This window comes from Rhinopithecus bieti, unplaced genomic scaffold, assembly GCF_001698545.2.
Source record: "Rhinopithecus bieti isolate Rb0 unplaced genomic scaffold, ASM169854v2 scaffold_40368, whole genome shotgun sequence".
NCBI classification, from domain to species: Eukaryota; Metazoa; Chordata; class Mammalia; order Primates; family Cercopithecidae; genus Rhinopithecus; species Rhinopithecus bieti.
In genome coordinates this window covers 863285-889723 of record NW_016817546.1, presented here as the reverse complement: position 1 = coordinate 889723, position 26439 = coordinate 863285, and the positions used below count along the sequence as shown (strand labels likewise).

At 40.3% G+C, this 26439-nt stretch overlaps 1 protein-coding gene across 4 annotated transcripts in view; it reads right to left on the bottom strand.

The window, feature by feature from the left end:
* RERE (arginine-glutamic acid dipeptide repeats) overlaps positions 1–26439 on the bottom strand; it is a 492528-nt gene that overhangs the window by 371905 nt on the left and 94184 nt on the right. The window contains exon 1 of one of the 4 annotated variants that reach the window (XM_017856040.1): positions 2746–3173. The exons of the other annotated variants lie outside the window; for them this stretch is intronic. The gene's annotated coding sequence lies outside the window, so the exon portion shown is untranslated. Of the gene's footprint in view, positions 1–2745; positions 3174–26439 lie in introns of those variants that run through there. 4 annotated transcript variants of the gene reach the window in all.

Here is a 26439-nt window from a genome sequence, read left to right as displayed (position 1 = left end):
TGCAGTAGATAATAGCAGCTCTGGACAGTAGTATCTACTCAATAGGAAAACAGACAATAAAGGGACCAGACCATTGAGAACCTATGTCAGTCACATTACAATCTGTGTTACAGCCTGAAAAGCCTGACTTTTGTTACATGCCTATATTCAAAGACTCGAATCTACTCATAAATACTTTCTAATAACTTGAAACCAATAACACTATAAAACATAAAGTTTGTCACACATGCCCCTGAGCAGACATTTCTAAAAGCTTCCATTTACCACCCAGCCCATGGCCAAACTGCTGTTGGTCAATGGGTTGCTCAGGTCCTTTTGTACAATGTTAACAAGAGGTAAGACACGAGGGGGGAACATTCTAGCCACCTTATCTCCAATGATGCTAACATTTATTTCTGTTTGAGTTTTACAAACTAATCCTAGACTAGCAAACAAAGAACCCATTTTTTATTGTTGATTTTTACACAAAATATTGGCTTCCTATGTAATTATAAAATGGATGGCTCTATCAGCTTCTCAGACTACACAATAGCAAGCAAAACCCTTTGGCCTTGGAAAAGCATGGTAAATATAATACTTACTAATAAGTTACATGGTTTACCAATTTCCTCAAAACCAAAAATAAATCTCTCAAAGTAAACTATTAAATAAGTAAACAAAAGCTTGTCTTGTTCTATCACTTGCTTAAAAGCAAGCACGGTGGCATGGGAGAGGGATTAAGAAACACAGCCAGTCAAGTCCATAAAACCTCCAGTGTAAGATAAAACTACCCTGTAGGAGCAGCCAATGCATTCTGACCTAACAGCTGTACACAGTTGCACTAATTAAAATGAAAAGCTAGTCTGCATCACACACAGGCAATTTCACTGAACCTTACTGACAAGTTGATGGGGTTTACCATCACAGTCTTCCCTCCCCTAACCTACAATGTAAAAAATAAATTGCCATATAGCTGAAGGTACCGGAATGGGGTTGAGGGGAATACACACACACACAAACACACACACTCCCTTCCTCCCTCTTTCAGGCATTTCAGAAATAATCACAATCATGTAGATTGGAACATATCCTATACGCTATAAAAACACACACACAAAGGAAGTGGTACAGCCACATTACGTCAGCTCTTGCCTCAATTCATAAATGCAAAACCACAAAACAAGACAAAATCTAAATGGCCTTTTCTGGAAACCTTAGAGTGAATAAATGTGGGTTAAGTCTTTAAATATGTTATTGAACACTTCTCGCTGATGCATTGCTTTCATCAGCCACGGGGAGGGAAAAAGTGTAATCTCAGTCAATTCTATCACGCAACCAGATCAAATAACATTTCAAGTGCAGCCTGCCAAGCGCCAGCGCCTGCCGGAGTACAATGAGCGCTCAAGTGCTCTGGACTGAAAAACCATCTTTCACTGGTCCCAGGGATCTTTATAAAATAGTTTAAACACTACTAAATTACAGAGTTAGAAAAAAAAAAAAATACAAGCTCAAATCTGCTGGCCCCACACTATTGTGAAGTTGCTGTTAAGCATCTAAAAATCTGCCTTGTGTAATTTACTAGGCAATGTAAATAAATATTCAGAAAGGCAACTGCCTCTTAGAGCCTAAATCTAACACATGCATAAAAATGTGGAGTTAGTTGTGCTTCTGGAAATAATTGCCCACAGATCAACGTGCTTACATGGGATATTGTTCCCATCTGTAAGGTTTCAAATCATGTCTACTTTAAATTTGGAGTTTCCAGAAAGAGAGGAAAAAAAAAAGCCAGAACTCAAAACAGTAATTTTGGCGAAGTGAGGACTTCGTTAAATCTGTCCTCAACTTTTACTCAGTGTCTCAATCTTAAAACACAGAGGCACACAATTTCAAAGGGAAAATGGAATTTCTCTGTAGACACCCGTGTTCATTCACAGACCATTTTCTAGATTTTCCGTGTGGCTAAGAGGCCTTCAGCCAAACAATGCCCACAGAGCGCGGGGCACATGTGCGCCAGGGAAGCTTAAAGGCTGCAAGTAAAACAAAGTAACCTATTACAGGAGTTTCTTTCTAAGCAAACAAAAAGTGGTCAAGCAGGTCTCCCTACAGTTTCAGAAAACAAGAGTTGAGTAAACAAGAGAGGAGAAACAAGGAAGACAGCACCTCACACTAAAAAATTCTCTTAACAATTTAAACATAAAACAATCTTGAAGACTACCTCCGCATTTTAGCTACTCTGGCAAAATAACAGTAGTTTGGCCCAAGAAGAAAATTTCATTTGTCACTTAAGTAGCCTCAAATCAAATCCATCAGATTCATTTTATTTTTAAACTTCAATTTATTCCACAGTAATGCAATGAAGTTTCTGATTAAACAGCGACTTCTGCATTATACTCCGCTCAACTTCAAAAGCACTTTCCTTTCAGAAGAAGAATTTTTTTTGTATTTTTAAATAGTGTTTTCTCTACACCTCCTCCCCTCCCAAAAAATGTTTTCTGTTCGATTTATTTAACTGAGATTTCCAGAGTTTAGGGCTACTTAAAAACTAGTGAGCCCAACAGAAATGCAATAGGACACGGCAAATACTGACTCCCCGTTCCTGGAAAGCCATCATCATTCTTGGGAACACCCAAGTTCCAACTTTCTAGGGTCGGCTGGAACACTCCGTGCACCCACCCCGAAAGCCCCCCCTCACCCGCACTTGTCCAACTTTCTGGCCCGGCCCGAGACTCGCGTCCCCCTCGAAGCACGAGGCCGCCGGCCACTTGCCTGCGGCCCGCCTGCGGCAGGATCTGAGACCGCGGGGCCTGTCGTCCTCCTCCTCCAGCGCAGGGCCCCGCCAACTCCGGACCGTGGAAAGGGGCGGCGCGGGCGGGCAGGTGGGGACTTGGGGAGTGAAGTGCACTTGCTAAAACAAAAGGAAGCCTAAGCGACCACAGGGCAGCACCGCACCAGCGCAGGTCCCCGGCGGCTCCGGGAGGCGGTGGCCGCGCGGGGCCCCACCCGCTAGGGATGCGGCCGCTCCGGCCCGCGCCTGCTGCCCACGGCCGCGGCACTCGGCTCTCGCTCCTTCAGCCCGGGAGGCCGGGCCACCACTGCCACATGCCGGTGACCCAGACGCCGGGAGAGAAAGAGCAGCCTCCCCGCGACGGCGGAGGCCGGCAAAACCCGGGCTGGATCCCAGCCCGCTCCACGCGCGCCCCTGCCGGCCGCCGCCGCGCGCGCGCGCGCGCGCGCGCACACACACACACACACACACACACACACACACACACAATGCCAGCTGCAATTTTATCTCCTTCGTTGCTTGGCCGGCCTCCACCCCCCACATCCAGTCCTCCCTCCCCTCCGACAGCCGGAACTGGGAGGCTGCGTGATTGATGGCAGCTCTTAATAGCGTGGTCAGCTAGAAAATGCATCTGCAAGCAAGACATTAAAGAGGCAGCGCATCCCTGTGAGTGATCAGCATTTCACACATCCTAGAGCTGCCTCTGCTTCTGCCAGGAATACTAATGCCAACCACCTCTGACGTCTAACAAATACGGATGAAACAACCAACAATCACAGACAAGCTAAACATTTGTTTCAAAGATGCACCGAGAGAAAGCAGCATTGTTTGGTGTCAAACACTTCTGACCCCAGTTTTCCTTACACATTAAGAATTCTCTGTAAGTCATTTGTTTAAAAATCTCACCAATCCCTTTTCCACCAGTAAATAAAGATCCATCTGTTAGACAAGACATACTTAAATTATGCATGATTGAAATTCATCTATTAAGGAAGCAAAATAAATGCACATTCCTTACCATGTGGCTTTAAATAAACATATAACCTACCAGCTACCAGATTCCAGACTCCCTCATTAATTCAATTTTTCTGTGCATCTTAACAGATTACCAACTGTTAATTTCAAACTAATTTCTTACCCACCCCAATTAAGTCTGATAAAAAATACATATATATCAACTTGCTAAATTTTATTAAAATTACAGTACATTTAAACCATGTATTCTCTAGTGGTGATAGCCAAGATCATTTTGTCCTCTCAAAGAAGACATTGTATAGGAATTTGTTTAAATGTATTCCTATAAAATACAAATTCTAAGTATTAAGTTCACTCAGTGTCAACCCAAATTAGAAAGGTACAAGCTCAAAATTTAAATGATTACTTCTGGTATCTTCACTATTACACCTTTCCCCTTCCAGGCAAGTTTCATGAAACTCTCAAATAGCTTCATAAATGTTAATTAGACTTTCCAAGGCCCTATAAAGTGGCTGTATTATCGGGTACTCTCTTTCCAATAAACAGAGAAATCTAGACAGATTAAAGTGATTTGGCTATGGTCTCTCAACAAGATGGGGGTGGGGCCAGGCTGAATAGAACCCAGGGGTCCTGTCTTGTTGCCACAGATAGCCAAACAGACATGCACATGCACGTTTGCTATTTAAAGATAACTCTGTTGATCTTTTTAAAGACAAATCAAGTTATTCTACAGGACTTAGAAATATCTGTCTCAAACTCCTAACACAGCACATGCACTGAGCAAGAGCTGATGAGGCATAATGTCTTTGCCCCCCTGAAAGGTGGCTATGATCAATGCAAATCAGAGATGGTCTGTAGTGCAAATCTAGCTCTGCTATAAGCTCCACTAAACACCATTCCTCAGTGAAACCATCCTGAGGGGGACCTGTGACTTGAAAATCTGCTTCATAACCAAGTGGCTATGAGATTACTCCATATATGTCAGAGATGAAACTGATCCTAAAGCCTTGCTACAAAGCTACTCCTGTACTTGGACACACTTCCAATTTTCTAACCAGCTATATCCAGACACATGGCACAGGCTGAAAGGAATTTCTTTTTTCTTTTCTACAGACCATTTTTAAAGTGCTGGTTTATACTGAGTTGGAATAGGCTGGTGAGAAGCAGCAAAATGCTCTATTCTGAATTCACACTGTACCTAGTCTCTCAGGGATTCTAAATGCTTTGACAGCATTTTATGCCACTCAAATTCTTTTGTGCTCATCTTGCACCCGCTGCTAATCCAACCTGCGCCCAGCCCCCCACCTTCCAGTTACACCAGTTTTTCCACTTCCCCCAGGTATAGGGATTTCTACCACAGGTCAGCATGCTCCTTCCCACTAGAGCAGGAATAATCTCCCTGCAGCCCCCAACAGCCACTCACAGACCATTTAAAGCCTCCTTCAGATCTCAGGTCAAACATCACTTTTTCAGAGAAGCTTCCCCTGAGACCCCATTCTAGGTCAAGTTCCTTTAAGTTCTCATAGAACTGTGTTCCTCCTTCACAGCATCGATCTCGGTTTGTAATTCATGGGTGTGATTTTTTTTATTAACACTCATAGCCCCTTCTAAACACTTCCATAGAGTTCTGTATGTTTCCTCATCATGTAGATTTGTATCAGGTACACAAATCTGTGTAATGAATAAATGAACTGAGGTCAACAACACTGCTTTACTCACTCCATATATTCTCTGCACATTTCTTGGCACAAAGAAGCCTATCTCAAATAAGTAGCATGTATGCAAGTAAGAATCTCTTCTATTGGCCGGGAACGGTGGCTCACGCCTGTAATCCCAGCACTTTGGGAGGTAATCCCAGCACTTGGCAGTTGGGTGGATCACGAGGTCAGGAGATCGAAACCATCCTGGCCAACACGGTGAAACCCCCGTCTCTACTAAAAATACAAAAAATTAGCCAGACGTGGTGCCGGGCACCTGTAGTCCCAGCTACTAGGGAGGCTGAGGCTGGAGAATGGCGTGAAACCAGGAGGTGGAGCTTGTAGTGAGCCGAGATCATGCCACTGCACTCCAGCCTGGGTGACAGAGCGAGACTCCATCTCAAAAAACAAAAAACAAATCTCTTCTATTAACCTTCAAAAGCCTAGTAAGCCAAGAGTGGTGGTTCACGCCTGTAGTCCCAGCCACTCAGGAGGCTGAGACAGGAGGATCCTTTGAGCCTAGGAGTTTGAGTCCAGCAACATAACAAGACTTAGTCTCTAAAAAAGACAAAGAAAAATTAAGAAATCTAGTAAAAAGGACTTTTATCCCATTTTATGAAGATATAAATAATTGTGCCTGGGGTTACTCAAAAACACGGAGATCCTCATTAGGGTCCTATTTCCAAGCTACACTTTTTTTTTAAGAGTTAATGAAGTGGCCAGGCGCGGTGGCTCAAGCCTGTAATCCCAGCACTTTGGGAGGCCGAGACGGGCAGATCACGAGGTCAGGAGATCAAGACCATCCTGGCTAACACGGTGAAACCCCGTCTCTACTAAAATACAAAAAACTAGCCGGGCGAGGTGGCGGGCGCCTGTAGTCCCAGCTACTCGGGAGGCTGAGGCAGGAGAATGACGTAAACCCGGGAGGCGGAGCTTGCAGTGAGCTGAGATCCGGCCACTGCACTCCAGCCTGGGCGACAGAGCGAGACTCCGTCTCAACAAAAAAAAAAAAAAAAAGAGTTAATGAAGCATAGAAGCCATTGCTAGTTTATTCAAGCTAAGTTCTTCCTATTACCCGGCCTTTAAGGGATATGCAAACAGCCACAGGTAAACTGGACAGAGGACTAAATCTTGTACACACACAGAGCAATATAAACAGAATATAAAACTTAGAAAGTACTTTGTACACTAGTTTGTCTTCAAAGACCCTCAGAATGCAAAAGCACTACCAAATTCTGCTGTAAATGAAGGGAGTTCATTCTTACCTCCCTTTTACACTGAACTTACTTTATTTTCAGGTTTTTTTCTCTAAGTAACAGACCTGACATGGAAGCCTTCGAAAGAATTCTTTCCACCAAGGAACTCAATGGTGGGTCTACTCCTCAAAGTGAAACATTTGTTTTAACCCTCATTAGTATGAGTTTGTAAATTACTTTGTGAAGAGGAGAAATCAAAGTTATTACAACAAAACTACAATTTTCAGGTGTTTTGCACATGACCACATGAAAAAGTAAAAGAAAGATTATGCAAGGTAAATAAAAAAAATTAGATATACCACATCCCTCCCAAATTAATACTCATTATGACTGTCAGCATTCCACAAGGGATTCCTTGGTTCCCACATGTTATCTCCCTGGCCTGGTCTACGCCATTGCTTCTTTTTGTCCTAAGCTCCATTCCACACAAATTCCAGCTCTTGGTTTCCATAACACCCATCATTTATCAAAACAACCCTGTCAAGTTGAGTACCATTAACAGATAATGAGAGGAGACAACAGATGTGGCTGGAAGCAAAGCACTCCATATTCTACAGGCCTCAGCATGCAGCCAAGTGAGCTGACATCTGACTTTATCCTAACAGTTATAATTAAATCGAAAGTCTAGTTAAACTAACATTAAAGCTATGACCAGAAACAGCACACAGGAGAAATGTGAAAGGGAACCTTAGCATTAGCTGAACAGGACCCACATTATTCCAGACCCTTAACCAGGAGCAACCACCCTGCATTTACACTCTCCACCACCTTGCTCTGTCACAGCAAAGGAACAATCTTAGCCATATTTTCTAAAGATGGCAACTTTGGGCCACTTCCTAAGACCACCGAGGCAGCAAGGAGATTGCATTTTTACATGAAAGTTCAAACAGTAGCACTCATTTAATAACATTAATAAGGGTCAAAATCACAACTATCAAGTTAGAGACAACATTCTTTCCTATAGCATTATCCAGTACAACCATTCAGACCAAGTAATTTAGCTCTCCCATGTCAAAATGTCAACACCCCAAAGTCACCACGCAAACAGTGCCTGATTCAAGGGTTGTATTAGTACCAGTTAGCTATGTCCACATAGGATGCTAGGGTGGAAAGGATTTGTTCTGTTATCACAGTACTCCCCTTTTATGTACAGTTTTGCTTTTCAAGGCTTCATTTACCCTCAGTCAACTACGGTTCAAAAACAGGTGACTAAGGCACAGTAAGATACTTTTGAGAGGCCACATTGATATAATTTTCATTACAATGTATTGTTGTAATTGTTCTATTTTATTAGTTATTGATAATTTCTTAATTTTCCTTATACATTAAACTTTATCATAGGTAGGTATGTGTAGGAAAATAGTAAAAACAGGGTTCGGTACTATCCAGTTTCAGGAACCCACTGGGGCCTTGGAACACATTCCCAAGGGTAAGATGAAACAACTGTCCTATACAGAATATGGAGGGATATGGTTTGGCTCTGTGTCCCCACCCAAATCTCATCTGGTAGCTCCCATAATTCCCATGTGCTATGGGCGGGACCCGGTTGGAGACAACTGAATCATGGGAGCGGGTCTTTCCCATGCTGTTTTCGTCATAGTGAATAAATCTCACAACATCTGATGTTTTTGGCTTTTTTTGTTGTTGTTGTTTTTGAGGTGGAGTCTCTCTGCCCCCCAGGCTGGAGCGCAGTGGCGCAATCTGGGCTCACTACAACCTCCGCTCACCGCAACCTCCGCTCACCACAACCTCCAACTCCCAGGTTCAAGCAATTCTCCTACCTCAGCCTCTTGAGTAGCTGGGCCTACAGGCGCATGCCACCACACTCAGCTAATTTTCTATTTTTAGTAGAGATGAGGTTTCACCATGTTGGCCAGCTGGTCTCGAACTCCTGACCTCAGGTGATCCACCCACCTCAGCCTCCCAAAGTGCTGGAATTACAGGTATGAGCCACCGAACCCGGCCGATCTGATGGTTTTAAAAACAGGAGTCTCCCTGCACAAGCTCTCCTATCTCCTTGCCAGCTGTAATCCACAGAAGACGTGACTTGCTCTTCTTTGCCTTGCGCCATGATTGTGAGGCCTCCCCAGCCATGTGGAACTGTAAGTCCATTAAACCTCTTTTTCTTCCCAGTCTCTGGTATGTCTTCATCAGCGGCATGAAAACATACTAATACATGGAGTTACAATTTTAAGCAAACGATCTACTTCTTTTGCTTTTCCAAATCACCAAAATGTCACTAGATAACAAAAACTCTAGAGTTTTAAAAGAAAATATAAAATTTTGAAGCTCTTTTAGATTTAATTTTTTTTTCTTTTATTGAGACAGGGTCTCACTATGTTGCCCAGGTTGGTCTTGAACTCCTAAGCTCAAGCAATCCACCCACCTTGGCCTCCCAAAGTGCTAAGATTATGGATGAGCCACTGTACCCAGCCCTCTTACAGATTTTGTTTTAGAGTATATGTTCCTACGGAAAATCCAAGCAATTCCACTTAACAGGCTGAAGGTTTACCAAGTTCTTCTCTAGAACATATGTACAAAAGTGTGCACACATACATAAAAACATATGTATTCATTTGTCTGAGGGTTCACTTGTTGATTTTTTATGTCACAAAGATAAATCCTACTATTTATGTTATACAGCAACTCACTTCTCTCACTTTAGAGCAGACCATTAACATCCCATTCCTGTTTGTAACTATTATATAACAAGCCCCTTATTGAGTCTTTTTCACATTTTTTACTCATAAACAGTACTACAACAAATTTCTTTGTACATACATATATTTCTACAGTGAAGGAATCCCTAGTTCAATGAATATGCACTCTTTCAGAGACAGTCAAACAGCCATCCAAAAGCTGTACAACTTAGACTCTAACCAACAGTGGGTCCTGGTCCCATTCCCATATTCTGGTTTTTTGTTGGTTTGGTTTTGGATTTTGCACTCTCCTGGATCTCCTACCTTTCCGGTCATTCTCTCTTTCTTTCCATGACTTCTCCTAAATACAGGTAGTCCCTGTCAAGCCTCCTCTTATCACACTCTGCCATCTCTCATCAGTGAAGAGATCCACTCTCAAGCTGCTTCTTGTTTGTGATTCCAGAATTTGATTTTTCCAGCTAAGCTTGCTTCTTAGCAAGAGGCCCACATTTGCAAATGCCCTGTGGGTTCTGCCATAATGGCATTCCACAGACACTCTCAAATAATCCCAAACCAAATAAAAATGTTCTTCCCCCTGTGTCCTGGTTTCCCCAACACAGTCTCAGGATACATCTGTTGCCCTGGTGTAAGTATTAAGAGTATGCCCTTTCTATTATGACTTATATTCTAAAACATATATGAAATCAGAATTAGGACATTAAAATATAAAATACCTCTTAGCTTTCAATACTACTGAATGATTCACATTATTTTATTTTGGTAATAGGTAACTATCATCTAATCCACAGTTCACAGTCTTAAATGCAAATCAAGGTCAGACATATATTAATATAAATTTTTAAAATAACTTTCCTAATTACCTATCCATTTATATCACTTTCCATTCAGCCAATATTTAATGATCTATTATCCACATATGCTTCTTTCCAGGTAAAAGTGCTAAGGAACAGAAATATAAAATATTAAATCAATTAGGTTGGTGATAATTACATCCACAGAAAAAGACACAGAGTACCATAAACACATTAAAATAATGTTATAATAATTAGCCAAATATTCCATGAGTATTAGATAAGTGAGTTTTTATGTCTGGTAATGCCATAATCTTAGTATTTACTCTTTTATATTTAATAATAAAATGTATGAGTTAATTTCTAGATACTGTTGCAATCTACATAATATACTCTTGAAAATAACTAGAAATAACATCCGATTATTTAAAAAAAAAAAAAAACCCCAAGACTGGCCTTTAGTGAAACTCTGAATAGCATACTTTAAAGTGAAATAACATACGTACAACATTAAGGTTGGGCATTAGTTACAACTTTCCTTTGTGCTTTACTTTCCAACATAGTCCCAAATATATATATATATATGTTTGATTGATTTTTGAGATGGAGTCTCGCTCTGTCGCCCAGGCTGGATCTCGGCTCACTGCAAGCTCCTCCCAGGTTCATGCCATTCTCCTGCCTCAGCCTTCCGAGTAACTGGGACTACAGGCACCCGCCACTGTGCCCGGCCTTTTTTTTTTTTTTTTTTTTTGTATTTTTAGTAGAGACGGGGTTTCACCGTGTTAGCCAGGGTGGTCTCGATCTCCTCAGGAGTCACCGTGCCCAGTCATAGTCCCAAACATGTATTTAAGAGTGATAGGCCAGGCGCAGTAGCTTACACCTGTAATCTCAGCATTTCGGGAGGCCAAGGCGGGTGGATCACTTAAGGCCAGGAGTTCGAAACCAGCCTGACCAACATGGCAACACCCCATCTCTACTAAAATTACAAAAATTAGCTGGGCATGGTGGCACGCGCCTATTATCCCAGCTACTCGGGAGGCCGAGGCAGGAGAATCACTTGAACCTGGGAGGTGGAGGCTGCAGTGAGCCCAGATCGAGCCACTGCACTCCAGCCTGGGTGACAGAGTGCGACTCTGTCTCAAAACAAAACAAAACGAACAACCAAAAAAAGGAGTAATAAACTGCTAATAAGTATTTAAAGTATTATTTCATGAAATACATTATCAGCATTATAAAAATATATTCCATAAAAAAATACAACTTTCCACTAGGCTCCCGTGGGCATCACAGAAAACCGCTATTGACATTAGTCATCAATCGAAGGTCAGGCCTGGAGGTTTTAGTTTTTGGAAGTGTCCAGCCGTCTCATTGACGTAGGATGTAAAATTAGCCTTAAACCACCTTCAGACAGAGAGCAAGACCTCTTAGATGGCATATGTTTTAAATGTGTTTAAAGACATTTTCATTTCTATTTCAAAACTCACTAGAGATCTCAAGACTATATAGATCAAATTATTAAATTCCAATACAGTGATACCTTGAAAAGCCAAAGCAGAGTTAAGAACAGAAATTTCTCATTTGGAAAAGTGTTACAGATTTAAAAAACAAAGAGAGTTTTGTTTTTTAAAGAGCTCAGGGACTCAGGGCTTCAATGGGATGTTTAAAATGAGGCCTCTCATGTATTCTGAACTGATGATATGTGATAAAATCAGTGTGGAGATCCAGCCAAATGTATTGGAAGTAATCTTAAGGATAACTCAAAACCACAACTGGAATCAATATCCTAAGAATTCAAAATACTAACCAGACAGATAATTGTATGACTTATTAAAATAATGTAAAGAAATTCAAAATATCATTTTGCCCTTTATTACTAGGATATGTTTTCTCTAGTATTATGCCTCCAATAAATGAAAATATTTTAAAATAAAATTACACACGTGTATTTCAGAAAAAAATACATACATTTAAATGTTTCAAAAAATTAAATGAGTACCATTTGCCAGTGTCAACATCAGAGGTAGCATTACAGATCCAGGAACTGCCCGCCTAAAAGCCAATGACTGCTCTCTAGAAAATGCCAGAAGACTCCAGTTAAAAATATACACTCAAACATTATATAATACATTGGCTAAAATAAAAATCAAAAGACACAGTTTCAAGAATGTTTGACCTACACAACACAGGGTGGTTTCTTGTTTTCTTTTGAAGGGATGAGAAGTGAGTGAGACTGTCATAATGACAAATGCTGAACATACATTCTGGAGTTTAACTAAAAGAGCAAATACTTGGGCTGCAGCAAACAACAACTGAGTGAGTACAAAGGAAGGCACGGGCTAACTTCTAACATTTACATCATCTGATTCCAACAATAAAATCTAAACACTGATCATCTCCTCCAATCTTCAGAGTAAGCTGACTCTACAGTGAAGAATATGAGAACCGTACCAGCTGACTATGGTATGTGTAAACGATTATAATGTAAAGCATGTTCATTCTCTTAAGTGAAAGGAAATGACTGCCAAATGCTTCCTTTACAATCTCTCCAGAATAGGGCAGGTCCTTTAATGTGAGATTTTCCTGACATTCCAATTGTAGCAGACATTGAACAAACAGAGACGCATTAAAAGCCAACCTGGTTCTATTATCTTTTATTGAAGAACTAGCAAAGATCAGACATGAGCCCTGTGCTATTTACATTTTTTGGTGCATTAACCACTTTTATACTCAAGGGCTTTAGAAAAATTCAATAGTTTTTTTAATGGAAAAAAAAAAAAACAGGATGTAACCACAGCTATATTGGTCTTTTCTCAGGAAGGTTAGAAAAGCTTTAAAACAGGAAGTCTGTGCTAGAAGGTTGAGAAATGTTTGTTTTAGCAGCCTAAGGCGTCATGGTTGCAGTTTGCAGTCAGCTGCTATGGAGGACTACAGTTTATTCTTTCCAGCCAAGGATTAATGTCCCTAGGGAAAAGGCCAAAAAGGTACCCATATAACTAGAAAAGCACATCCTAAAATAAGACTTGCTATAAAATCTGAATCATAAATCTTGCAAGATACCTTTCAACATTAAATAGGAACTAATTTAGTAACTGGAGGAGGAACAGTTTTGTCTTTCGTGATAATTTATAAAGGCTAAGGAAAAACCATAGTAACCAATGCTAAGACAACCTCCCAGAAGCAATTAGCAGTGGGTTAAGAATTAGTGCTTGCCATTTTATACATGTTTTCTATTGATTACCTCCATTTTAATCATTATACTAATATTATTACAATCAAATATAAAAATGACACTCTTACTTGAGTGCAAATTCTTGCAAAAAAGGTAGATTAACTTTAAAAAAATTTTTATCCCTAACAAAATGGTTTCTGCTTTTAAGAAAAAAGTTTTAGGGCCGGGCACGGTGGCTTAAGCCTGTAATCCCAGCACTTTGGGAGGCTGAGGTGGGTGGATCACCTGAAGTTAGGAGTTCGAGACTAGCCTGGCCAACATGGTGAAACCCCATCTCTACTAAAAATACAAAGATTAGCTGGGCATGATGGTGGGTACCTGTAGTCCCAGCTACTCAGGAGGCTGAGGCAGGAGAATCGCTTGAACCCAGGAGGCAGAGCCTGCAGTAAGCCAAGATTGTAGCACTGCACTCCAGCCTGGGCAACAAGAGCGAAACTCCACCTCAAAAATAAAAAATGATAATAATAATAATTGCAAACTTCGACTACAGTGCTAAACAGTCTTAACATATCTAACATTAAAGGCATTTTATTTCAAAAATTACAATTTGCTGATTTCATTCTTTATACTTAGCTTACAAAGGCAATCAAAATGAGGCTTTTTCATTGTGGACTCCATTTTAAATGGGATTAAATGTTATATTATGAAAACTTTAAGCCAGAAAAATCCAAGTATTAATATTAAAATACATATATCACATGAATTTAACATTCATTTGGCTTTTAAAGGATAGTGATTGGGAAAATCCTATCGTGATAAAGTGCTTTAAAATACAAACATAAATGGCTATTACTCCAGTGTTTGCCATTCACCCCAAGAAGTGATTTTCTATTTGATAGTTACAGGTACCTTTAAATGTTTAAATATTTATTTCCACAATATCCCTAGAGAGGACTGAACTACTGCCATTTAACAGATGGGAGTAAAATGAAACTCTCTCAACTTTATCTTTTCCTTTATGGTTCAGAAGACATCACTGTAATAACTTTATCTTTCCAAGGGGTATCACTCAAATAACTCATTCTAAAAGGCCTATACTGCCTTTCAGTTGAGTGTACACTGTATTATGCTCTGGCTTCTTTCCTAAAAATTGGAAGACAATAGAGTAATGCCTTCAAAATTTTGAGGAAAATAGTCTCCAGTCTACAATTCTATACCCAGCCAAACTGTGAGATAATCAAGGATGAGTATAAAATAAAGACATTTTCAGACACACACAGCCTCAAAACATTTACTTCCCATGCATCCTTCTCAGGAAAACACTTCACAAACAAGAAAGGGAACCAACCAAGAACCCATGAAAAATGACCTCAGAGTCATATGAAAGGGAAGTCTTCTTCCAACAACTCAGTGGCAGATCTAGACACCAAAATGAGGCAGTGGGTTCCAGGAGGATAGCACCAAGGGTGATTTATAGATTAATATTTTCCATTACGTTGAGAGGACAGTTTAAGGGTGATTCAGAGATAGGGGCATACAGAACAAAACAAAGAATCAAAAGAGAGACAAGTATTAATTCCAGGAAAGAAGTTGTGCAAGAAATGGAATTCAATCATACCACAATTTTTTTTTTTTTTTTTTTTTATTTGAGACGGAGTCTCATGCTGTCACCTAGCTGGAGTGCAGTGGCGCAATCTTGGCTCACTGCAACCTCCGCCTCCCAGGTGCAAGCTATTCTCCTGTCTCAGCCTCCCGAGTAGCTGGGACTACAGGTGTGTGCCACCACACCCAGCTAACTTTTGTATTTTTAGTAGAGACAGGGTCTCACCATGTTAGCCAGGATGCTCTTGATCTCTTGACCTTGTGATCCGCCTGCCTCGGCCTCCCAAAGTGCTGGGATTACAGGCATGAGCCACTGCACCCGGCCCACAATATTTGTTTTAAGTTATAACAATATATACGTGCCTATAATAATATAAACATTCGGCTGGGTGCAGTGGCTCACGTCTGTAATCCCAGCACTTGGGGAGGCCAAGGCGGGCAGATCACCTGAGGTCCGGAGTTTGGGACCAGCCTGATCAAACATGGTGAAACCCTGTCTCTACTAAAAATACAAAATTAGCCAGGCGTGGTGGTGGGTGCCTGTAATCCCTGCTACTGGGGAGGCTGAGGCAGGATAATTGCTTGAAGGAGGCGTAGGTTTTGGTGAGCCAAGATTGCGCCATTGCACTTTAGTCTGGGCAACAAGAGTGAAACTGTGTTTTAATAAAAATAATAATAATATAAACATTCAATACTGATTTAACCACAAATGATGATATTACCACAATGGGAAGGAAGAGGAAGAGGAGAAAGCAGAAGATATATAAAAGGTGATGGTCTGGCAAGGAGGTTCACATCTGTAATCCCAGCACTTTGGGACGCCACGGCAGGCAGACTGCTTGAGCTCAGGAGTTCAGGACCAGCCTGGAAAACAAGGCAAAACCTCGTCTCTACAAAACATACAAAAATTAGCCAGGTGTAGTGGTGTGCACCTGTAGTCCCAGCTACTCAGGAGACTGAGGCAGGAGGATTGTTGAGCCCACAAAGTACAGGCTGCAGTGAGCCATGATCATGCCACTAGATTCCAGCCTGGATGACAGAGCCAGACCCTGTCTAGGGTTGGGGAGATATAAAAGGCTAAATCCTCATTACTCATTGGGTAATTACTCATTGGGTAAACTCAGCAAGTGATGTCTAAAACAGAAAATAAAAACAGGCCAAGCACAGTGGCTCACACCTGTGGCCTCAGCTACTTGGGAGACTGAAACGGGAGGATCCCTTCAGCCATGAAGGTCAAAGCTGCAGTGAACCGTGATCAAGCCACTGCACTCCTTCCTGGGCAACAGAGTAAGGCCCCATCTTGGGGGGAAAAAAAGACAAAAAGAAAAGATAAAGAAGCCAGGCATGGTGGCTCATGCCTATAATTCTAACACTTTGGGAGGCCAAGGTGGCAGGATCACTTGAACTCAGGAGTTCAAGTCTGGCCTAGGCAACACTGCAAGATCTCATCTCTACAAAAAAAAAATTAATTAATTAAAAATTAAAAAATGAGCCAGGTGTTGGGGCACACACCTGTGGTCCCAGCTATTTGGGAACCTGAAGGATCACTTAAGCCTGGGAGGTCAAGGCTGCAGTGACCCAAGATTGTGCCACTGCGCTCCAGTCTGGGCAACAGAGTAAGACTCTGTCTCAAAAAATAAAAATAAAACATAAAACATAAGTGACAAAAGAAATGGTTTTAAAAGTTCAGTTTGCCTCTGAGAAGTGGAACTCAAGGATGGGAGGAACTACTAAAATAAACAAATAAAAAAATAAACAGTACACCACCATTTGATTAAGTACGTGCACATATATTACCTAGAAAACAATCACATGAAATTAAAAATTAACACAAATATTCCCAGAAGATCTTTGCTACCTTTTTTTAAAAAAAATTCACTAACCTATGTGCTTTGATCACCTGGTGAAGAAAGTAATAAAATTTCAGAATGGAAAAAAAGAAAAGGAATGAAAAACAAACCTAGCCAAAGAAGCAATCAATCTTTTTAAGACGTAAGCATCAGACTGAAATTTATTTTTCTTCAGAGGGCAGGTTGTACTACATTTTGCAACTTGCTAGTAAGACTCCTGAAATTTGGCCCCTCAATAATAATAATCTTATACCAAAAAGAAAGGAAAAAGACTCACACACAATCACAATTTTAAAAAAGAAATGACATAACTCAATCACTGTAATTTTAGTATGTATAAATGAGAAACACATCATTAAAGTAACAGCTTTGTTTTTTTTTTAAAGAAGCAGTAGGCGAAAGTATACATATATCATCCAGCTTCAAAGAACTTAATGAATTTTAAAATCATTTTAGCATTTTACCCATTTGTTTATTCACAGTTATGTTCCATTGTCAGCTAATGGTTTTTGAAAACGAAAGTAAGAATAAGATGGATAAGGGAAAGGAAAATCAAGGATGTTCTAAATTGCAAGTTAATCATTAGGTCAACAGTGGTAGTTTTTAGTATCTCTCAAACACAATAATGCCTTGTCATCACTTGAGAATACTGAATTTTAATGCCATTGTTTTGTCAATAAAAAGTGCTTATGTACACTTCACACGTTCGTTAATAATCCTCTAAGAAGAGCTAAATTAAAGCTTGGCCAGCAGTTTCTCATGAAACAAAATTTGCTTTAGTTCTGGTTGTTAGAACTAAATGTACCAAGTGACAAATTAAGATGTGGAAACACACCTTAAAGGTTGTGCTTTGAAAGTATTCAATGACTCAGAGGTATCACTAGGCAGTAGCAAAACAAATACTGAGATTCCTATTTCATTTGCAGTCTGTTAAGTTTCAGACGGATAATTTTACAATGACCACCAATAGCTATCAGGATAAACTCTGAAAGGAGATAGACATACATTCCCTAAATTTCATTAGAGGATTGGAAGGTAACCAGGATAGATCCCATTTTCAGTATTAAAAGTGATCAAAAGAGTCCAATAATTCACATAGAAAATGCCATTGTGCTGTCTATATGTATTTAATGTCCATGGGAATGCTGACATGTGCACTGCAAGTGGTGATTGAAGAGTCAACTAAGTAGGCGCAAAGGGCTTGCAGCAAAATTTAAACTAAAATAATCCATTTACAGGAGAATAGTACCAGTCAAGCTGGAAAAACTATAATCAAAGTCTGTATTTCCAGTTTCAATAGTAAACACAGTTGTTAAGAGTGGTTAAAACACAAGACCATAAGTGCATGCAATTTCAAGTAAGAAACATCTGTTTTATCAATAGTATCCCTGTTATGTCCTCCATTTCTTTACTAAAGGAGAATGTGAGAGTAAGAACAAGAGCAAGTACAACGTATGAAAGAAAGTAAGCAGTCAATTTACCTTAGAAAACATCAGGACTTTCATATAACTTCCTAAAATCATAAATTCTAAAGCTGTTAGATTTCTAGAACTTGAAGAGTTCTCTTTAAAAAACAGGGTCAGATAAGAATTTTGCCTTTCCTCCTATTGGTTTTTAGTCCCCACCAGCTGAAGCAGGGTGCCCGTTTCTACACCAAAGAGCGGCAAAATGAAGAAAATCAAGCAAATTACACAGCAAAGGTAGAAATGCCTTCTATTTCATGAGAAAAGAGAAATGGTACAAGCCAGTGGATCACCAACCTCAACGCACTGAAGAGCTGAATTTTTTTGTTTAGTTCTGAGAATAAAGCTGTGGTTTAATTTCATCAATAGTGAAGTTTAGTCCTACATATTTTGCTGGGTGATTTTAAATGGTGGGTGATGCTCTTCATCTGGTACTCGTAAGAGCAGGCAGCAACATTTCATCCTTAGTTCTGACTGAGCTTCCCAGTCTTCAGCACATTTAGCCTAGTGGTAAAGGTCTCTGGATCTGGAGTCAGATGGCCAGGGTTCTCCTGATCTAAAATTTTCTAACTGCATAACCTTGGGAAAGTCTCCATACGCTCATCTATACAATGTGATTAGTAACAGTACCCACTGCACACGGTTATCATGGAGATGAAATGAAACAATTCAAGCAAGGCCTTGGATGGAGTGCACAGCACACAGGAAATGCTCAACGAATGCGAGACACCATTAGCAGTGTCATCTTGGACCCTGTCATCGACTTATTGTAAAAACCTGATTAAAACAATTAAGGGAGGGCCTAAATCACCCCAACTGTGAGGCTGTTAATTCATTATTTGTCTGTGAAGTACATCACCCCGTTAAAAAAAGAAAAAAGCAGGCAGGGGGCAGCAAAATCAGCATTTTGCTTTTCATCCTTGTTACTATCACTGCTGCATTATTTATGTGAACTGGGAAGGAGTGTGTCTGGACAGATGCTCAGCTGGGTTCTGCAAGCAGAGCATCCATCACAAAAGGTAATGCCTGTCTCAGGAGCAAGCAAGCGCCTTTCCCCTGCCTCCTCTCTCCCCTTCACCAGTCACCACTAGGGAGAGCACAGTGGAGCCACACAGCGGCTGAGCAATGTCAAAACGTTATTGTCCAAGCACTCTGTTCAATGATTTTGATGAAATAAAGTAATCCATTCCTAAAGGATTCATTGTGTCCCAAATCAGCATCCTTAAGGTAATTATTAAATATCCAAAGGGGCCCAGGGTATATCAGAAACAAAGGAGGGGTGAGGAACATTGATACACTTCCAACAGGTGCCCTAGTACAAATTCACTAAAGCAGGAATCATGAAATGATTGAAATAACACCAAATTATACAACATAAACATAGAGGAACAAATGACAGAGATTTGCCCTCTGCTTAATGCAACTTACATAGATGTCTATCAAAGACAAGTTTCTACATAGTCACAAGCACACTCTATTCAAATAATCTTTATTTCCATTTTCTCTGGACAAGCAAAAATAGGCCTACCAACAGTTAATGGGTTAAAAACTGTCACATTTTCAAAACATTTACATTATTTAAATGCTTATGTGTCTACCACCACCCCCAGAGAATTAATCATCTCCTTATTACTGTCACCTCTCTACCCTCCATATAATTCTACTGCCGCGTTTCTCACAGACTTAAAATTATTTTCACATAAATTGGTCTTTGCTGCTATATGAAGCAACTCAGGGCATGGAGCACATTTTATTCATTTTTGTATTCCCAAATCTTCCTAAATAATTTACTTACTCATTAATGGAACTTACAAGCCCTACTGTGTGCCAGATGCTTTGGGGCGGCCGAGGCAGGCAAACCACAAGGTCAAGAGATCAAGACAGTCCTGGCAACATGGTGAAACCCCCATCGGTACTAAAATACAAACAAAAAAAAAAAAATCAGCTGGACGTAGTGGTGTGTGCCTGTAGTGCCAGCTACTCGGGAGGCTGAGGCAAGAGAATCGCCTGAACCCAGGAGGCAGAGGTTGCAGTGAGCTAAGATCGCCCCACAGCACTCCAGCCTGTCCACAGAGTGAGACTCTGTCTCAAAAAACAAACAAACAAACAAAAAAAAAAAAACAGCACAAGCACTTAGAATACACCTATGAACAAAGTAGAAAGACACTCCTGACCTCAAGGGGTTTACATTCTGCAGGGAGAAACAAACAATGACCAACAGATTTTTTTGTATTCTATAAATTTCACACAATATTCAAAGGCAGTAAGTGCTAAGGAAAAAGAAAAAGTCAAGCAAGATAAGAAGGATTAAACATACACAGAGGGTAGGTACCAGCGGCAGAGAGAGAGAGCAAGAGCAAGCAAGAGAGAGCGAGTGAGCCACAGGACTAGAATACAACTGAGGGTGGAAGGTGCTAGCAACAGATGAGTCCAAGGTCAGGGCAGGCCTCATAGGCCACTGTAGGAGAGTTCTTATAATTGTGTAACCCCAAGAGTAGACAATGAATGCCAGACACCATTAGCAGTGTCATCTCGGACTCTAATTAAGTTCCATTAATGAGTGAGTAAATTATTTAGGAAGATTTGGGAATACAAAATGAATAAAACGTGCTCCATGCCCTGAGTTGCTTCATATAGCAGCAAAGACCAATTTATGTGAAAATAATTTTAATTATTTTGGACACATCCCAAAATACATTATTTGTACATGAAACATCCAGGCTACACTAAAATTTAAAACCTGGCCGGGCACAGTGGCTCACGCCTGTAATCCCAACAGTTTGGGAGGCTGAGGAGGGAGGATTACTTGAGGTCAGGATGAGACCAGCCTGGCCAAAATGGTGTAACCATGTCTCTACTAAAATTACAAAAATTAGCCAGACATGGTGGTGCACACCTGTAATCCCAGCTACTTGGGAGGCTGAGGCAAGAGAATTGCTTGAACCTAGGAGGCGGAGGTTGCAGTGAGCCGAGATCACACCACCACACACCAGCCTGGGTAACAGAGAGAGACTTCATCTCAAAAAAAAAAAAAAAGTTGTTTTAGTATTTCTCATGTACCCCATAGACCCCATAGGTCATCTTAGAAGCAGCCCACCTTGAAGACACTGCCCTAGGCTGGTAAAATTTGGACAGTTAGCACTGTATTCCTCAGACAGCTGGGAGCACTGCAGAGGTCTGCTTCCCTAAGCCCCTCAACATAGCCTGGGACTTCCCTGCAGGCCTGAACACAAGATTTCAGGAAATGGAAGAGTTGAACTGAAAAGTTTTGTATTTTCCACTCAAGAGATTCATTTTTTTTTTAGATGGAGTCTCACTCTGTTGCCCAGGTTGGAGTGCAGTGGCCCAACCTCGGTTCACTGCAACCTCCGTCTCCTGGCTTCAAGTGATCCTCCTGCCTCAGCCCCACGAGTAGCTGAGACTGAAGGTGCCCGCCACCACACCCAGCTAATTTTTTTTCTATTTTTAGTAGAGACGGGGTTTCACCATGCTGGCCAGGTCGGTCTCAAACTCCTGACCTCAGGTGATCACTCGGCAAGAGATTCTTCAAACCTCTTCTGGTGAGAAGTGAGGCACCTGACCAGGACCAATGGGATTTGGTGACTTGGTCTCACACCTGCTTTCTCTCTGTTGGAAGGGTTGCTGGCCTCTATTAGAAATTCTAATTACTATCTGGTAAAAATGCATTCTCCTTTCTGACTGCTCAAATATGTAAGATGGGTCCCTCAGTGCTAGCTAATCTCAAAACTCAAAACTAAATCATCTTAATAACATAAACCCTTATCTCTGTCTTGACAGCAGTAACACAGAGCTGAACAGTCAGCTACCAGCATATCTCATTTCATTGCATTCGCTTTGCTGTGCTTTGCAGATACTACTTTTTCTCGCCCAGCAAATTGAAGGCTTTGGCAACCCTACATCAGGGGAAGTCTACTGGTGCTTTTTGTTCTTTGTTTCTGCTTTCTTCAGCCCTTTTTCCAAGCCAACCTCCTCTACTGCACTCATTGGAATGCTTACATTTATTCTACTTTATAGAAAATACAGTATCGCCCAATTCTAGAACCACAAATAAAGCCAACTGAAGGCCGGGCACGGTGGCTCAAGCCTGTAATCCCAGCACTTTGGGAGGCCGAGACGGGTGGATCACGAGGTCAGGAGATCAAGACCATCCTGGCGAACACGGTGAAACCCCGTCTCTACTAAAAAAAAATACAAAAAAAACTAGCCGGGTGAGGTGGCAGGCGCCTGTAGTCCCAGCTACACGGGAGGCTGAGGCAGGAGAATGGCGTAAACCCGGGAGGCGGAGCTTGCAGTGAGCTGAGATCCGGCCACTGCACTCCAGCCTGGGCGACAGAGCGAGACTCCGTCTCAAAAAAAAAAAAAAAAAAAAGCCAACTGAAATCTTCAAACGATATTTGTTGTAATTCTTGTCTTCTGACAGAGACACAACTCAATCCATGCACAGGTCTTCCTGCCTCAACCTTTGCTAACCTAACCCCCATTCACCTTCTCCTTTGCTATCAAACCAATGTTTCTGAAACTCAATTCCGGTAACATCCCTTTCCTACTTAAAACTCACATTATCTTTTTTTATTCAAACTATAATGACAGTGATACTAATATTTATTGAGTGCTAACTGTACACCAGGTACTGCTGTAAGTATTACACATATATGACAATATTTCTTCAGGATAGGCACTATTATTACCTCCACTTTTATAAGTGAGCAAACCAAAAGACAAAGGTGTTAAGTAACATCTGTTCAGTAAAGCCATAGACTTGGCCTTCATATTCCTGGGTTCCGCATCTGTGGTTTCAACCAACCACGGACTGAAAATATTTGGCGGGACAAAAAAAAGATGGTTGCTTCTGTACTAAACATGTATAGACTTTTTTAGTCATTATTCCATAAACAATATAGTATAACTATTTACATGGCCTTACGTTGCATTAAATACTATAGGTAACTTGGAGACGATATAAAGTATAAGGGAGGTGATGGTCTAAAGTATGTCGGAGGATGTGCGTAGGTTACATGCAAATACGACACCATGTTACTTAAAGAATTTGAATGTGTGTGGATTTTGGTACCCACAGGTGGTCCTGGAATCAATCCCCCACGAATACTGAGCAAGGACTATGTACTTAGTTTCAGAACCTGCATTTAAACTCAGGCTCTGTACCTCAAAATAAAAAGCTATTTGACATGGAAATTCACTTAATCAATCAATAGAGTTGTCTTTGACCCTCTACCTATCAAAAACTACTGACAGCACAAACGATTTAGAACTTTCAACAGAGAAAAGAGAGGGTGTTCAGAAAGGAATGCTGAGTCTCTCTCACACAGCTATCAAATCCTGAATGCCTCACAAACATCAGATTAGCCATCCATCACCAAAACGGGAGGCGGAGGTGGGAAAAGAAACTGTAGAATGACAACAAAGAATAAAATCTGACAACTCAGCAACAATATACCCTCAGGTTAGAGATAAGGAAGAATAAACAATTCAGTCTGAAAGGGCTTTTACCAAGAAGAGATTAGTAATTAGACTGAATGGCTGTGGCTCAATATAAACTATAGAGATGCAATTTTTTCCCCTCTGAACAGAACATGGGAGCAACCCCAGAAGTTATTCAAGAGGGCTTTAAAAAAGAAAACAAACTCTGGGGAAAAAAAGTATCTTTAAATACTAATCATTTTTTTTTTTTCCTAAAATCACTATTAGAACACCACCTGACAAGGTCTTTAAAGGGTTCACTGTTGATTAAGCCATTTTCATGCCTAGTAAGTTTGAGTTCTATTAATTCAGACTGTGCTGTGTACATTGAAATTTTGTATTAGGCAGGCTCAACAGAACAGTTCTTCAAATTAAGCAACTGTTTAATGTTAGGCAGAAAAAACATGTCTGCTGTGAAATATATAGTGTCCAAGTACTATTTGGTGCCAACAAAAGCTAATAAACAGGCTGTGTTTTTAAGTTTAAGCAGAAGAAAAGTAACCACTACCTGTACAGAATACAGTTCGGCTCTTTCAGTATTTCAGATAAAAAGAAGGATTGAAACCAGAAACAACCTACTTTCAGCTCTGAATTAACATCATTACATTGTACAAATCATTAGGTGGGGACAGAATACACCAAAATAGAAATCACAAGCTGAAAGAGCCTTGAATTCCTTCCCTTAAATGAAGCTCTTATAGCAAATGAATTTATATAGTCTCTGTGTATTCCAGCAATTTTGTCAACTTGTAAATCAAAGATTTTGTTCCATAGCTCTTGTCAATCTTCTACATTTAACATCTGACAAAGAAAACCAGCTTTTATCTTTACCACTCAAAGATATTCCATCCCTAGGCTCTAAAGTCACTATTTAAAATGATGTCATTTATATCATGTAACATATTTAAAAATACATTTATTTCTGGTAGTAACAAAACAATCCTGGATATTTGCATAAATTAAAGCTGTTAATAAGAAACCACTTCTACATGTATCTTTCTTTGGGTTTCTGGCTCAGTGGTTGGCAAAAATGGCCCATGGGTTAAACCCAGCCTACGGCCTGCTTTTGGTTTCTGTACTTGTAAATGGTTGAAGGGTGAAGGTGAAGAATCAAAAGAAGAAAACTATTCCATGACACATGAAAATTATATGAAATTCCAATTTCAGTGTCCATAAAGAAAGATTTCTTGGAAATGGTCACGGCTGTTCATTTACATATCACCTATGGCTGCTTTTGTATTTTAAAGGCAAGGTTGAATAACTGCAACAGAGACTTGATGACCCACAGAACCTAACATCTTTACTATCAGGTCTTTTTCAGAAAAAGCTTGCCCAATCCTGTTCCAGCTATTGTAAGGAAGTTAAAAAAAACATGTAAGAAACTATGGGCAGCAACTTGACTAGAAGGGGTATAATTACTGAAAGGAAATGTCCTCTAGTGGGCAAATCTAGAGCTAGAAAGTAAATTCCTGCCAACAATGATCAGATGACATCTCCATTTCATGTATTATTCCAGATATGAAACTGCCATTTAATCATGTGATCCTTTTAAGCAACACCCAAAGGCATAAATCCATATAAAATAAGATATTTAATCACCATAACATCAGAAAATGTTTTCTCTAGAGCAAAAGAAGCTATTGCCATCAAAGAGAACAATAAAAAACAAAAACAAAATCAAGATATTCAAACAGGTAAACTGGGGAAATGGGTAAATTGGGGAAAACAAACCAATGGGTTTGGGTAAACTGGAATAAATTGGGGAAAAAATAGGAACAAAAATTCCCTCCAAAGGACTAGGAGAGATTATTGCATATAGAGAAGTTTTCTAAAGTACAAGAAATAAATTAAGTGCTATGTGTGCAGTGCTACACATTTCAATAATATTTCAATCTTAGGTTAAGGAAAATTTCTCCTGTATATTTCAAGATGCTGAGAGACTCTGCCAATTTACATTCAAATAAAACAAAACGTGGGTAATACTATCTGCATCCATGTTCTGTCACTTGCCAGAACAAAGAAAACATTTAGGAAGTTTGTTAATTTCAAGTCTGAGAATTAAGCAAATATCCCAAATCTTTTGTAAACTCAAAGATTTAGTTCCTTTCTCTACATATTACACACCTGCTTAAAAATTTTACCTTCTGGCCGGGCGCGGTGGCTCACGCTTGTAATCTCAGCACTTTGGGAGGCTGAGGCAGGCGGATCACGAGGTCAGGAGTTCAAGACCAGCCTGGCCAAATAGTGAAACCCCGTCGCTACTAAAAATACAAAAATTAGCTGAGCGTGGTGACGAGCACCTGTAATCCCAGCTACTCAGGAGGCTGAGGCAGGAGAATCCTTTGAACCCATGAGGTGGAAGTTGCAGTAAGCTAAGATCGTACCACTGCACTCCAGCCTGGGCAACAGAGCTAGACTCCGTCTCAAAACAAAAGAAAAAAAATTACCTTTTATTTCTAGATACTTTGTAACAAAAAACATTCAACCTTCTTTCCCAGAAACTTTATTAACTTTCTTTTTCTTGTTAAGAAAACTCCTTTGGTTTACACACCAATTCTGTATAAATTAAAAACACACAATTTCAGGTGAAAGTTCTAATGAGTAGTGTATATTTTGTAAACGCAAATGCTTATTTTACATTACTCTGTGATTAGGATGTAAAAAAACATAGATGTACAAGTGGTGCCAGAAGTAAACCTAATACTCGATACCA